Source organism: Hibiscus syriacus, unplaced genomic scaffold, assembly GCF_006381635.1.
Source record: "Hibiscus syriacus cultivar Baekdansim isolate YM2019G1 unplaced genomic scaffold, ASM638163v2 tig00110777_pilon, whole genome shotgun sequence".
In the NCBI taxonomy this organism is placed as follows: Eukaryota; Viridiplantae; Streptophyta; class Magnoliopsida; order Malvales; family Malvaceae; genus Hibiscus; species Hibiscus syriacus.
The window spans coordinates 1,607,548-1,622,330 of record NW_024062858.1 but is presented as its reverse complement, the minus strand read 5'-3'; the positions used below and the strand labels follow the sequence as shown (position 1 = coordinate 1,622,330).

At 32.6% G+C, this 14,783-nt stretch overlaps 1 long non-coding RNA gene across 1 annotated transcript; it reads right to left on the bottom strand.

The window, feature by feature from the left end:
* Positions 1–3,542: 3,542 nt before the first annotated feature.
* Positions 3,543–14,345, bottom strand: LOC120139936. The gene is made up of 4 exons (XR_005517685.1): positions 14,335–14,345; positions 13,934–13,943; positions 13,045–13,049; positions 3,543–3,645 (listed from the first exon to the last, which is right to left on the bottom strand). It is a non-coding gene; the product is annotated as an uncharacterized LOC120139936 (long non-coding RNA).
* Between the last annotated feature and the right edge of the window lie 438 nt (positions 14,346–14,783).

Sequence of the window (14,783 nt, the reverse complement as noted above, 5' to 3'; positions counted from 1 at the left end):
TTTAAAAATCTTCTCATTTATGATATTCAATCATATAATAAATATGATGTAATAAAATAACGACATTCATACTAGTGATAAAATATTTATACATAATCGAAGTTCCGTAATAATTTAATATAAGAACAAATAAATCGAAATACCAATAGAGGTACAGACTAAAATACAAATAAACATCTTATAAATACACATACTCTCTAAAGTAATCAAATATAATACTCTAAAGTGAAAATATTAGAAGTCATGTTGCGACGGTGCTCCTTGAACTAACTCAATAAATTAATCTGCAGACAAAAACATTTGAACATTGAATTTAAAAACTTAATGATACACTTTTACTCTGCTATATTTCGTGAAATCCACTAAAATAAGCATGCAGAATATAATAAGTCTAGGCGTAGAACATTGTTAAATAAGGTAAAATGCAAATTAACAATTATCCACAATCTACACCATAGGATCACATTTGACAGTGGGGCCTTTAGCTCTAGGTTTTATTCTCACAATTACAATAATATTAACCGATACCCGAGTTCACTTAGCCTTAGGTAATATTCTATTCATTTATTAAACATATATACATAAACAATACTAGCACTTGGTGTCATGTAAGCAATTATGTATCTATAATAGAAGAGGGAATCTAGTCTTATTTATGCATCGGTAATAATCTTCACTAACGTAACTTAAGATGTGGTTGACTGATTTCAATAAAGCAATTATACTTAGATAATAAGAATGCATCAGTAACAATTCCCACCAATAATATATATTAAATTGTTGTCTGATCTTATTGAAGCAGCCAAATTAAACAATGACACATATTCAAATAATCGATCATCATACGCGATTACCATATACATAAATGCTCATGGGCCATACATGTGAACATTTTTTATATGACAAGAATTGTATAGAAGCTCCTTGAATTAGCATGTGTTATTTACAAAGAATGATGGCAGTAGGTACATGCTTAACAATTAAACATGTCAACGTGGAAGCAAAATCATAAAATTGTGACAAACAAAAGGTGGGGACAAAAGAAAAGAATCTTGTAGAAAAAGCACATGGGAAATGACTTATGATAAAACAAGGAACACGTGGCGGGAGCAAATACAAGTGCTTATCAATTAATATAAGATTGCAGCAAAGATGTCTACCACGACAAACAAATTCAAGACTGCAAGAAAGAAGCAATGGCGGCTAGAAGAACGTAGAGCATAAAAATAGGCGGTTTATTACTCCTATAAATATATGTGTTGATAGCTTTAGTTTATATGAACACAAGTGAGAAAAACGAAGGCTTGGAAAAGCCAAAATGAATAATAGCTTAACAAAGCTATTAGAGAGAGGGTAAAGCTTAGCAAAGCTTAGAATAGCGATGTTGTGTTTGTAAACAAGTCGCAGTTAGTATTGTAGTATTGCATTATTGTAATATTGGGGTAACGTCGTTGTAACGTTTTTTTTGTTTCGTATCAATAAAAGTTCGAGAGTGTTATAAATTATCGAGAGCCTATCTACGCTTCCAACAAGTGGTATCAGAGCTTGATTCGAGTTTAACGTGGTGGAGAAGATGACCAACATGATTCAACCTCAAATCCTGAGATTAACAAAGACGAATTATGGCAATTGAAGCATTCAAATAAAGGCATTACTAGACTCCCATGATTGTTGGGATACCATCGAGGATGGTTACACCGAGCCTGAAAATGCAGCAGCAGAAGCAACCCTGGCCAATGAAGAAAAGAAGGTATTGAAGGAATTCTGGAAAAAAGATAAAAGAGCGTTGTTCTTTATTTTTCAAGGAGTAGACGAATCTACCTTTGAAAAAAATTCTAATGCGAAAACCGCAAAACAAGCGTGGGAGATTTTGCAAAAATCTCTACAAGGTGCCGAAAAAGTAAAGAAAAATATATAGCCGCAGCAGCGTGCGCTTGCCAAGAAATGAAGAATCGATTGGAGATGATAAGCAAAGAAAAGCTTGGAATGGAAAATCAAGTTTGAGGGGGAGTATTGGAAGTCAAACTTAACTTTGCAATAATATGTCGGCAAGAATTGTATATAAGCTACTTGAATTAACATGTGCTATTTACAAAGAATGGTGGCAGTAGTTACATGTTTAACAATTAAGCATGTCAACGTGGAAGCAAAATCATAAAAAGGTGACAAACAAAAGGTGGGGACAAAAGAAAAGATTCTTGTAGAAAAAACACATGGGAAATGGCTTATGGTAGAACAAGGACCACGTGGCTGGAGCAAATACAAGTGCTTATCAATTAAGATAAGATTGCAGTAAATAGGGCTGTAAATGAGACGAGACAGATCGCGAGCTACTCGAGAATGACTCAATCAAGGCTCGATAAATACTCGGATCGAATGGACTCGACTCGAGCTCAAGCTCGACTCGAGTTCTTAATGAGCCGAAACGAGCTACTCGATATTCGACTCGAAAAGCTCGTGAGCAGCTCGAAAAAATATTATATTATAATTTTAGATTTTTTAAAATTACATTATTAAAAATATATTAAAAATACATTATTGATAATTATAAAATTTTAAAAATATATTAAAAATTCTATAAAATTTTAAAAATATAATAAAATAAAAATATGATTCAATTTAAATATTAATAATTTAAAAATATATATCAAAATAGAGTGTAACCGATTTTATAAAGAATTAAGAAAGAAAAAACTCATTTAGACTTACATTAATATCTTAATTAACAAAATTAATGGCATCAAATCATATTTGAGAGAAAATGATCACCCCTAGTCCCTACTACTAACATGTACCATATAAAGTAAAACAAGACAAATCGATTATAGAAAAAAGATTATTAAAATTAAAAAAAAAACAATTTAACAAAACCCTTATTAAAAATATATTTCTAATGATAATATTTTTAATAACTAATTATTTAAATTGTTGTATTATTTTGAGGTTTTGGGTTCAAATATCATAAATATCAAGGGTTTGAGCATTTAATATCAAAATATTATATTGTACTTATCTCATAAATCGGTACCAAGTCGATTAAATTGCAATGAGCCCTAAACCCTAAACTATAAACCTAAACCTTAAACCATAAATACTAAACCCTAAACCCTAAACTCTTAATCCGATTATGTGATAGGTGTTAAGTTATGCACATGAAGGTAGCATACAAATTATGCAAAATGATGTTATGTGACTCATAAATATATCATTCATATACTTATACATAAACATATCAACATGCAAAATAAATATACACAACTTGCTGATTGAGACATGATTTTTATCATATTTTAATGATGATTATCGACACTGTCATTGCTTTCAAGCACTGACTCACCAACATGATGACATGAACTCATGAAGAAAAAGATCAAACTCTTTTAACTTGAGGCTATCTAAAGAAGAAGCTTGGATCTAGATTTTTTTTTGTTCTTTGTTCATTTAGCAACAGAGAAGATTGATCCTTGATTTTTTTTTCTGAGGCATAACCTGAAAAAGGAAGAAGAAAAACATATTTTCATGTACAGCCTGGGGTGTTTGTGTTTATTTCCTTATGGAATCTGTACAAAAGGAAAACATATGAAGTTCATAACAATGTTTTCCTCTCTTTTTTTCATGTAAATTGTGAATCAAATCCCCCTTTTCCTGTAATTATACGAGCAACTCAACAGTCAAAATATTACCGGAAACAAGTGTATTGAAAGATTGTCTAACCGTTTAATTAAACAATCACTAACATAACCAATCTACATTCAAAATTATTTGTTCGATGTTCATCGGTACAACATAGAAACGAGTTCAGAAAAATTATCGACTAAATAATGGTTGCGCGAACTCAAACGTTCTCCTTTGAGCTAGAGTCCTCAAGATCTGGTTTCTTCTCTTCAACAATGGCTGTGGAATTCTCCACGGATTGCTCTGTTCTTTCTAGATTGCAAAATAGTTGCAAAAGAAATAAAATCTTAAGGGATTGCAAAAGAACATAGTTCATTATAAGAATAGGAAGTTCACTAACAGGAACCATCAAGTAATAACCCGTCCCTAGAAAACTACATGATGTCAGTTTGAAATAACGTAGTGATTTTACCTTAAACACGAAACTCCTAAGAAAACAGAGTTGTCTTACACTTGGATTTCCTACTGTCTTTTTTTTACAGGACACAAGAAAGAAGGTACATAATTTTTCTGTTTTAGTTCCATTGGTATTATACATTGCTTTAGTAGAACAAATGTATTTTAGTGTTATTGTTTATTTCATTCTCGCTATGTGATTAATCTGTGTTTGAAATAAAGACTTCACCAACAACAAGCAATCTGACAGTGCTACGAACTTCTGCTAGCAACTTGAACACTTCCGGTAGAACTAGCAACCCTACTTATTCAGATAAAGTTCCACAAAGACAATGAGTGTACCATGAATGGTAGTCAAAAGGGTATAATATTGAAGTTACTCAAACTCAATAATCATTATTATTGATCTACAGATGAAATTTCAGTAATGATTCCAAGGAAACCAAGCTTGTAGAGCTACCTTCAGTTATGATTCAAAGAAATGCCAAATATCGCTCAAATGCAAAACATGGGACGTTTAAGAAACAATCAAATTAAATTTATCATTTCCTAGCTCAATCATCTCTCAAATTTGAATCTCAATCAATACACCATAAAAAGCCATCTGAATGTTCTAATTGCTCACCTAGTTAAACAACAGTAAAGAATTTCCTCACTTTTCATTTCCCCCCTAAAGGTTCCTCAGTGAAAACACCAAAGCTTCCATTTTTAGAACAACCCAATAGCAAAGGAACCATTTTTGAACAGAGGAAGAAAAGGATTCAAATTCTTGTTCATTTTACATATTGAGCAAAAACCCAGGTGAGGAAATCGACAAACCTGCTGAAAACTCTTGACAGTTTTCCCAATAGTCTTGCCAACTTCAGGCAACTTTTTAGGTCCAAACACAAGAGCAGCCACTCCAGCAATAACGACAAGTTCTGGCAACCCAAGACCAAACAAAGCATTGCAAGTAAGGCCCTTTCTAGCAGGCTCGGCTGTTGTCCTCCGTCATTGTAACACCCATAACCCGTATAATTATATCTATACAGATTACGATGTCTCTCGTATTTCAAAAAACTATTTTTCAATTCAAAAACAATTTAAAATTTATTAAAATAAAATGGTAATTGATATTATAAAAATATCATATCATAAAAATTAAGTTTCATTCTAACCAATTTAATTCAAAAGTTTTTTTTTCTTAAATAGTGAACAATAGGGATGAACATTCTGAAAAATTTTGCTTAAAATTGTGGTTATTGTTCATGCTACAGTAACTTCCGAAAATACATATAAATTCATAAAAATTAACCTTTCATCTCTATAAAAATTTCCAAAATTTATTCAACAAATAATTTGAACATTTTCAAATTACATGCCACTATCTAAAATCAAATTCCATCGTAGGATGTCTTACTGATATTGAAATATACCTCTCGATGCTTGATGTCACTTTGAACTCTTTAATCTACTACTGACTTTTTACTTACGTGTGAAAATCATCACACGCTAAGTATATACTTAGTGAGGCAATTAAAACATTTAACAGTGCAATACAATTCATACATGATTTTCAATGTCAAAAATCAAATTTCCATAAAATCATTTTACTAACATATCCAATATTTTACCATGATCAAAATAATATAAAATCTTTTATCACATAAGCTCGTAAGTTTATTTTACCAAAATAATTATCATTTAAATTCCATAAGCTCATAAGCTTATTTTATACAAAATACTTACCATTTAATCTTATAAGCTCGTAAGCTTATTTTACCCATATACTTGCCATTATTCCAAAAGCCTGTAAGCTTATTTGTATGCTTACCATTTATTAAGCAATAAACCATAGCCTATGTAACACCCCCAACCCGTATCCGACCCGGGTACGAGTCCGAAGTGTCACATTGACTTTTCAAACCTTGACTCTTAAGAAAAATCCCGGGAAATTTAAAACTTTATTTAAACAAAATACAGACTTATCAGAGTGCTCGTACTTAATGACTTATTACATGCCAACACTTTATACATAAACAAATACATACTTTGTCAAACATTTCTGATCTGATCTTTTGGTAAGGAAACTGACCTGTCTTGCTCCGCATCACTCTTTACTCTTCTCGAAACCTACGCGTGAAACAATCACACGCTAAGTCGAAGACTTAGTGAGGCATAACGACTTATAATACACTTTCAAACATATATCGATACATGCATGTTCTTTTCTATCATGTTATAGCAATTCCATGCATTCTTCGTATCATATAAAATCATATCAGATTAATTACAGTAAATACATACAGACACATAATTCATCATATGGTTCACGTAACACATTTCAAACCACTTATAAACCCATCGTATACATATCACATTCAGTATGCTTGTTTAATTACTTTATTAGCCCATGTACACTAGTGAGAACTTAAGGTATGTGAGTACATTGAGGTTGTGCACACATATGCTGTCACTACAGCTCGATCAATGTCCCAAAGGACCAGTCCATAGATTCCGAAGAACCTAGGTAATCAGTCCATATGTCCCGAAGGACATAGGTAAACAGTCCGTATGTTCCGAAGAACATAGGTAAACAGTCCGTATGTTCCGAAGAACATAGGTAAACAGTCCATATGTCCCGAAGAACATAGGTAAACCCTCGACCCTTGGCATGCCAACTATACCCCTAGCTCTCATATCACATAACATGGGCATTATCCTTTATAACAGTTCACATTACTTATTCATATTCTTTCTCTTATAACCACATATCTTTTCTTTTCTGTCACATACCACAAGTATGTGTAAACATATATCTAATATCATATGTTGCATGTAATCACGTAGATCTTATCTCATAACATATATTTGTTTTCACATATATATTTCATATCACATGCCATATAAGCTCATAGCTTCTTTCACATATACATGTAGTCACATAGCTTCTTTTCATATTCTCATAGGATCACATAGTTCATATCTTATACTTTGTTTTCTCATGTTCACATATATCATGTCATATGGCTCATATCTTTCTCATGCAGTCACACAGTTCAGTTTCACATATGTTCATATATATACATTACATAGTACATACTTCTCATAACATTACATTCAAAAGCATGTTAACACATATAATCATGCATACATATAATTCATGTCATTCATATACGTATAATCATATATTCATGCATTCTAACAGAGGAAATAGACTTGTCGCAAGTCTTGTTTCCATTTAGCACCATAAACTAATTAATGCACTCACCTGGCCTCACTAGTCCATTCCAATCTCTTATCTTCCCTTTTTATCGATCTTACTTGTCAATGATTCCGGAACTCGTTTAGGCTCTGAATCTACATAAATGTACATTTTGAGGCAATCATTAGATACCTACACCTTGTAATTGGATACTAGCAACTTAAACGAACTTATTAAACCCATATTCACAATTTTCCTTTAGGGGGAATCGGTTCCCCCCTATGGGGTATCGATTCCCTCCAGACATTCTGGAATTCTGTCGTTTGAAGGGGTATCGGTTCCCCTTGAATGGGTACCGATTCCCCTTGCCCAGAAATCATATTTTCAACCCGAAAATTACTTCATTTTCCCTCAAACACTTCATATATCATCTCCTTTCCATTCTTAACTCTAGTACACATACTTAAACCAATCTATATTCATTTATTTCATCTTAAACCTCAAAATCCTATCTTCCATATGTAATTCAAAAATCATATCAAATTTCTATATGTTCAAAATCAAATTCTATCACTCCAAATCTCTTAATCTAACCATTGACAAGTCAAATTTAACTTCAAATTCTACTTATCAATTCTTTTCCAAAGTTTCATATAAAATCTCCAAATCTTTAATCTCTCTTAACCCCTCCATCATTTGTTTTTAAGATGATTTAAGCTTTCCTTAAGCTTAGTTATCATCTAATAATCAAAACATAACCTTAAAATCAACAATTCATTTACAAACAAAGAAACTTACCTTTGGCTTGCTCTCCCCACGTATGAAGAAGAAGAAAGGAGAAGAGCACTCTGGAGAGTTCTCTCCCTTTTCACGTGTATATCATTCCTTGAATGATCAAATGACCATTTAACCCTTAATTTCCTTTAATAATTACTAAATAACCTTCAATATATATACAAATAATCATTGAATTATTTCATTCTTCTACTTTAGTCATCAAATTCTGAAACTTTACAATTTGATCACTAACCCGGTATTGAGGATGTTACAAATCTCCCCTCCTTATAAGAAAATTCGTCCTCGAATTTTCACTGCACATCTTAATAGGAACATATCTTCTAATGTTCTTATGTTGCTTCCCCTGACTTATTCTTTCTTGTCATCATCAGAAATTTACTTTTTAATCCTTTAGTTTTTCGACTATATTTTTCGTTTATACCTTCATCTTCTGTCGTATATCATATAAACAATAACCAATAATACCAATCCATTGTTGTCTTTTCTCTCATTCTATTATGCATTTTTCCTTTGACCTTTCTAAAATTTCATATAATGTCACTCATCACGTTGACAGTAACATTCATCTCATTACTCTATATCAAAACTGTCCTCTGTACTTCCATATTTATCGTATCTGATCCTTTAAATCAATCCCTTTCATTTCTTTATTCCTTCTTCCTTATACATAAATCATATATTTCCTTTCATATTCACACTCTTGTCTTATCACTTATACTCATCTTTATGTACCAATCTTCATTGCATCCTCATTACTCTAATAACCAATTTCTTATACATAACTTCATTCTTTATCATTTCTTATACTTGTATTTTCCTTCCTGAAAGTTCCATGCAAATACTTATCTCTGTTTCTACATCATAGCTATCTGCTCAGAATATAAATTATATTCAAATTCATATCATAATCAATTAACTCCACTATATCTTTCCTCCAATCTTATAACTCTAGCACCTTTACTCTGACAGCTAGATAATAACTTTGGTTCAGTCTAGGGCACAAGCCCTCTTATACCAATCATATACATTCTTTCCAATCTAAATTATCTTAACATTCGCTTACTCAACTTATCAATTTCACCTCTATTCTCATACATCCTGAAATTTCTTTTACTCAAACTCAACATTCTGACTTCCTGTGGCCTATAATCTGATCATCGATATACATATTCTCAAACTCTCTTATCAATCCTCAGCTTTACTTAAATATACAAATTCTTACTTCCTTTTCCTTTACTATACCACATTACTATGATCCAAATATGCAACTGTATCCAGATCCATTACGGATTTGGTTCTCATATCCTGACAATATCTTATAATCTTATAATTCCAGTACATTTTTATCACATACTCTAGTTAGCCCATACTAACTCTTTTCATCTTAACTGCAAACCCTTATCATAAACATACTCTTGTTATGCGCAATACTATCACTTCGTTTCAAATTCATAAACTCTGACTTTATACATCTTATACACTTGTCACTGATGCACTTATCCTTAAGTTCTTCTATACGTACTCATCACGTCCTTAGATCTTTTTAACATTCTTATGGTGACACCCGTTCACCTATTCTATCTTATCCACATAATAACTCTATATCGTTTTTCCGATTTCAAACGATGAAAACTTTCTATCATTATTCAGATATGATTTCAGCTTTCTGAAATCAACTTTGATCTTACTAGGCATTTCCTGAGGTGTCCGCTCTTCATCCTGCCTGGCCAGGGCAAGTGAATAGCTATCACAATCAGGAATATCACCTTTCACTTACTTTGAAATTATCACGATCGGATTTCTACTGTATTAAACTATTCTTATTCTATTAGCAAGACAATATTCCTTACACTATCAGATCAGAAATTTTCAATCTATGTTGGCATGTACACCTTTTATGACACTTTGGACTTCGGTTTATGCCGAGAATCGGCTAAACCTTAGCTCTGATACCATTAAATGTAACACCCCAACCCGTATCCGACCGGGTACGAGTCCGAAGTGTCACATTGACTTTTCAAACCTTGACTCTTAAGAAAAATCCCGGGAAATTTAAAACTTTATTTAAAACAAAATACAGACTTTATCAGAGTGCTCGTACTTAATGACTTATTACATGCCAACACTTTATACATAAACAAATACATACTTTGTCAAACATTTCTGATCTGATCTTTTGGTAAGGAAACTGACCTGTCTTGCTCCGCATCACTCTTTACTCTTCTCGAAACCTACGCGTGAAACAATCACACGCTAAGTCGAAGACTTAGTGAGGCATAACGACTTATAATACACTTTCAAACATATATCGATACATGCATGTTCTTTTCTATCATGTTATAGCAATTCCATGCATTCTTCGTATCATATAAATCATATCAGATTAATTACAGTAAATACATACAGACACATAATTCATCATATGGTTCACGTAACACATTTCAAACCACTTATAAACCCATCGTATACATATCACATTCAGTATGCTTGTTTAATTACTTTATTAGCCATGTACACTAGTGAGAACTTAAGGTATGTGAGTACATTGAGGTTGTGCACACATATGCTGTCACTACAGCTCGATCAATGTCCCAAAGGACCAGTCCATAGATTCCGAAGAACCTAGGTAATCAGTCCATATGTCCCGAAGGACATAGGTAAACAGTCCGTATGTTCCGAAGAACATAGGTAAACAGTCCGTATGTTCCGAAGAACATAGGTAAACAGTCCATATGTCCCGAAGAACATAGGTAAACCCTCGACCCTTGGCATGCCAACTATACCCCTAGCTCTCATATCACATAACATGGGCATTATCCTTTATAACAGTTCACATTACTTATTCATATTCTTTCTCTTATAACCACATATCTTTTCTTTTCTGTCACATACCACAAGTATGTGTAAACATATATCTAATATCATATGTTGCATGTAATCACGTAGATCTTATCTCATAACATATATTTGTTTTCACATATATATTTCATATCACATGCCATATAAGCTCATAGCTTCTTTCACATATACATGTAGTCACATAGCTTCTTTCATATTCTCATAGGATCACATAGTTCATATCTTATACTTTGTTTTCTCATGTTCACATATCATGTCATATGGCTCATATCTTTCTCATGCAGTCACACAGTTCAGTTTCACATATGTTCATATATACATTACATAGTACATACTTCTCATAACATTACATTCAAAAGCATGTTAACACATATAATCATGCATACATATAATCATGTCATTCATATACGTATAATCATATATTCATGCATTCTAACAGAGGAAATAGACTTGTCGCAAGTCTGTTTCCATTTAGCACCATAAACTAATTAATATGCACTCACCTGGCCTCACTAGTCCATTCCAATCTCTTATCTTCCCTTTTTATCGATCTTACTTGTCAATGATTCCGGAACTCGTTTAGGCTCTGAATCTACATAAATGTACATTTTGAGGCAATCATTAGATACCTACACCTTGTAATTGGATACTAGCAACTTAAACGAACTTATTAAACCCATATTCACAATTTTCCTTTAGGGGGAATCGGTTCCCCCCCTATGGGGTATCGATTCCCTCCAGACATTCTGGAATTCTGTCGTTTGAAGGGGTATCGGTTCCCCTTGAATGGGTACCGATTCCCCTTGCCCAGAAATCATATTTTCAACCCGAAAATTACTTCATTTTCCCTCAAACACTTCATATATCATCTCCTTTCCATTCTTAACTCTAGTACACATACTTAAACCAATCATATTCATTTATTTCATCTTAAACCTCAAAATCCTATCTTCCATATGTAATTCAAAAATCATATCAAATTTCTATATGTTCAAAATCAAATTCTATCACTCCAAATCTCTTAATCTAACCATTGACAAGTCAAATTTAACTTCAAATTCTACTTATCAATTCTTTCCAAAGTTTCATATAAAATCTCCAAATCTTTAATCTCTCTTAACCCCTCATCATTTGTTTTAAGATGATTTAAGCTTTCCTTAAGCTTAGTTATCATCTAATAATCAAAACATAACCTTAAAATCAACAATTCATTTACAAACAAAGAAACTTACCTTTGGCTTGCTCTCCCACGTATGAAGAAGAAGAAAGGAGAAGAGCACTCTGGAGAGTTCTCTCCCTTTTCACGTGTATATCATTCCTTGAATGATCAAATGACCATTTAACCCTTAATTTCCTTTAATAATTACTAAATAACCTTCAATATATACAAATAATCATTGAATTATTTCATTCTTCTACTTTAGTCATCAAATTCTGAAACTTTACAATTTGATCACTAACCCGGTATTGAGGATGTTACAAATCTCCCCTCCTTATAAGAAAATTCGTCCTCGAATTTTACTGCACATCTTAATAGGACATATCTTCTAATGTTCTTATGTTGCTTCCCTGACTTATTCTTCTTGTCATCATCAGAAATTTACTTTTAATCCTTTAGTTTTTCGACTATTTTTCGTTTATACCTTCATCTTCTGTCGTATCATATAAACAATAACCAATAATACCAATCCATTGTGTCTTTTCTCTCATTCTATTATGCATTTTTCCTTTGACCTTTCTAAAATTTCATATAATGTCATCATCACGTTGACAGTAACATTCATCTCATTACTCTATATCAAAACTGTCCTCTGTACTTCCATATTTATCGTATCTGATCCTTTAAATCAATCCCTTTCATTTCTTTATTCCTTCTCCTTATACATAATCATATATTCCTTTCATATCACACTCTTGTCTTATCACTTATACTCATCTTTATGTACCAATCTTCATTGCATCCTCATTACTCTAATAACCCATTTCTTATACATAACTTCATTCTTTATCATTTCTTATACTTGTATTTTCCTTCTGAAAGTTCCATGCAAATACTTATCTCTGTTTCTACATCATAGCTATCTGCTCAGAATATAAATTATATTCAAATTATCATAATCAATTAACTCCACTATATCTTTCCTCCAATCTTATAACTCTAGCACCTTTACTCTGACAGCTAGATAATAACTTTGGTTCAGTCTAGGGCACAAGCCCTCTTATACCAATCATATACATTCTTTCCAATCTAAATTATCTTAACATTCGCTTACTCAACTTATCAATTTCACCTCTATTCTCATACATCCTGAAATTTCTTTTACTCAAACTCAACATTCTGACTTCCTGTGGCCTATAATCTGATCATCGATATACATATTCTCAAACTCTTCTTATCAATCCTCAGCTTTACTTAAATATACAAATTCTTACTTCCTTTTCCTTTACTATACACATTACTATGATCCAAATATGCAACTGTATCCAGATCCATTACGGATTTGGTTCTCATATCCTGACAATATCTTATAATCTTATAATTCCAGTACATTTTATCACATACTCTAGTTAGCCCATACTAACTCTTTTCATCTTAACTGCAAACCCTTATCATAAACATACTCTTGTTTATGCGCAATACTATCACTTCGTTTCAAATTCATAAACTCTGACTTTATACATCTATACACTTGTCACTGATGCACTTATCCTTAAGTTCTTCTATACGTACTCATCACGTCCTTAGATCTTTTAACATTCTTATGGTGACACCCGTTCACCATATTCTATCTTATCCACATAATAACTCTATATCGTTTTCCGATTTCAAACGATGAAAACTTTCTATCATTATTCAGATATGATTTCAGCTTTCTGAAATCAACTTTTGATCTTACTAGGCATTTCCTGAGGTGTCCGCTCTTCATCCCTGGCCAGGGCAAGTGAATAGCTATCACAATCAGGAATATCACCTTTCACTTACTTTGAAATTATCACGATCGGATTTCTACTGTATTAAACTATTCTTATTCTATTAGCAAGACAACATATTCCTTACACTATCAGATCAGAAATTTTTCAATCTATGTTGGCATGTACACCTTTTATGACACTTTGGACTTCGGTTTATGCCGAGAATCGGCTAAACCTTAGCTCTGATACCATTAAATGTAACACCCCCAACCCGTATCCGACCCGGGTACGAGTCCGAAGTGTCACATTGACTTTTCAAACCTTGACTCTTAAGAAAAATCCCGGGAAATTTAAAACTTTATTTAAAACAAATACAGACTTTATCAGAGTGCTCGTACTTAATGACTTATTACATGCCAACACTTTATACATAAACAAATACATACTTTGTCAAACATTTCTGATCTGATCTTTTGGTAAGGAAACTGACCTGTCTTGCTCCGCATCACTCTTTACTCTTCTCGAAACCTACGCGTGAAACAATCACACGCTAAGTCGAAGACTTAGTGAGGCATAACGACTTATAATACACTTTCAAACATATATCGATACATGCATGTTCTTTTCTATCATGTTATAGCAATTCCATGCATTCTTCGTATCATAAAATCATATCAGATTAATTACAGTAAATACATACAGACACATAATTCATCATATGGTTCACGTAACACATTTCAAACCACTTATAAACCCATCGTATACATATCACATTCAGTATGCTTGTTTAATTACTTTATTAGCCCATGTACACTAGTGAGAACTTAAGGTATGTGAGTACATTGAGGTTGTGCACACATATGCTGTCACTACAGCTCGATCAATGTCCCAAAGGACCAGTCCATAGATTCCGAAGAACCTAGGTAATCAGTCCATATGTCCCGAAGGACATAGGTAA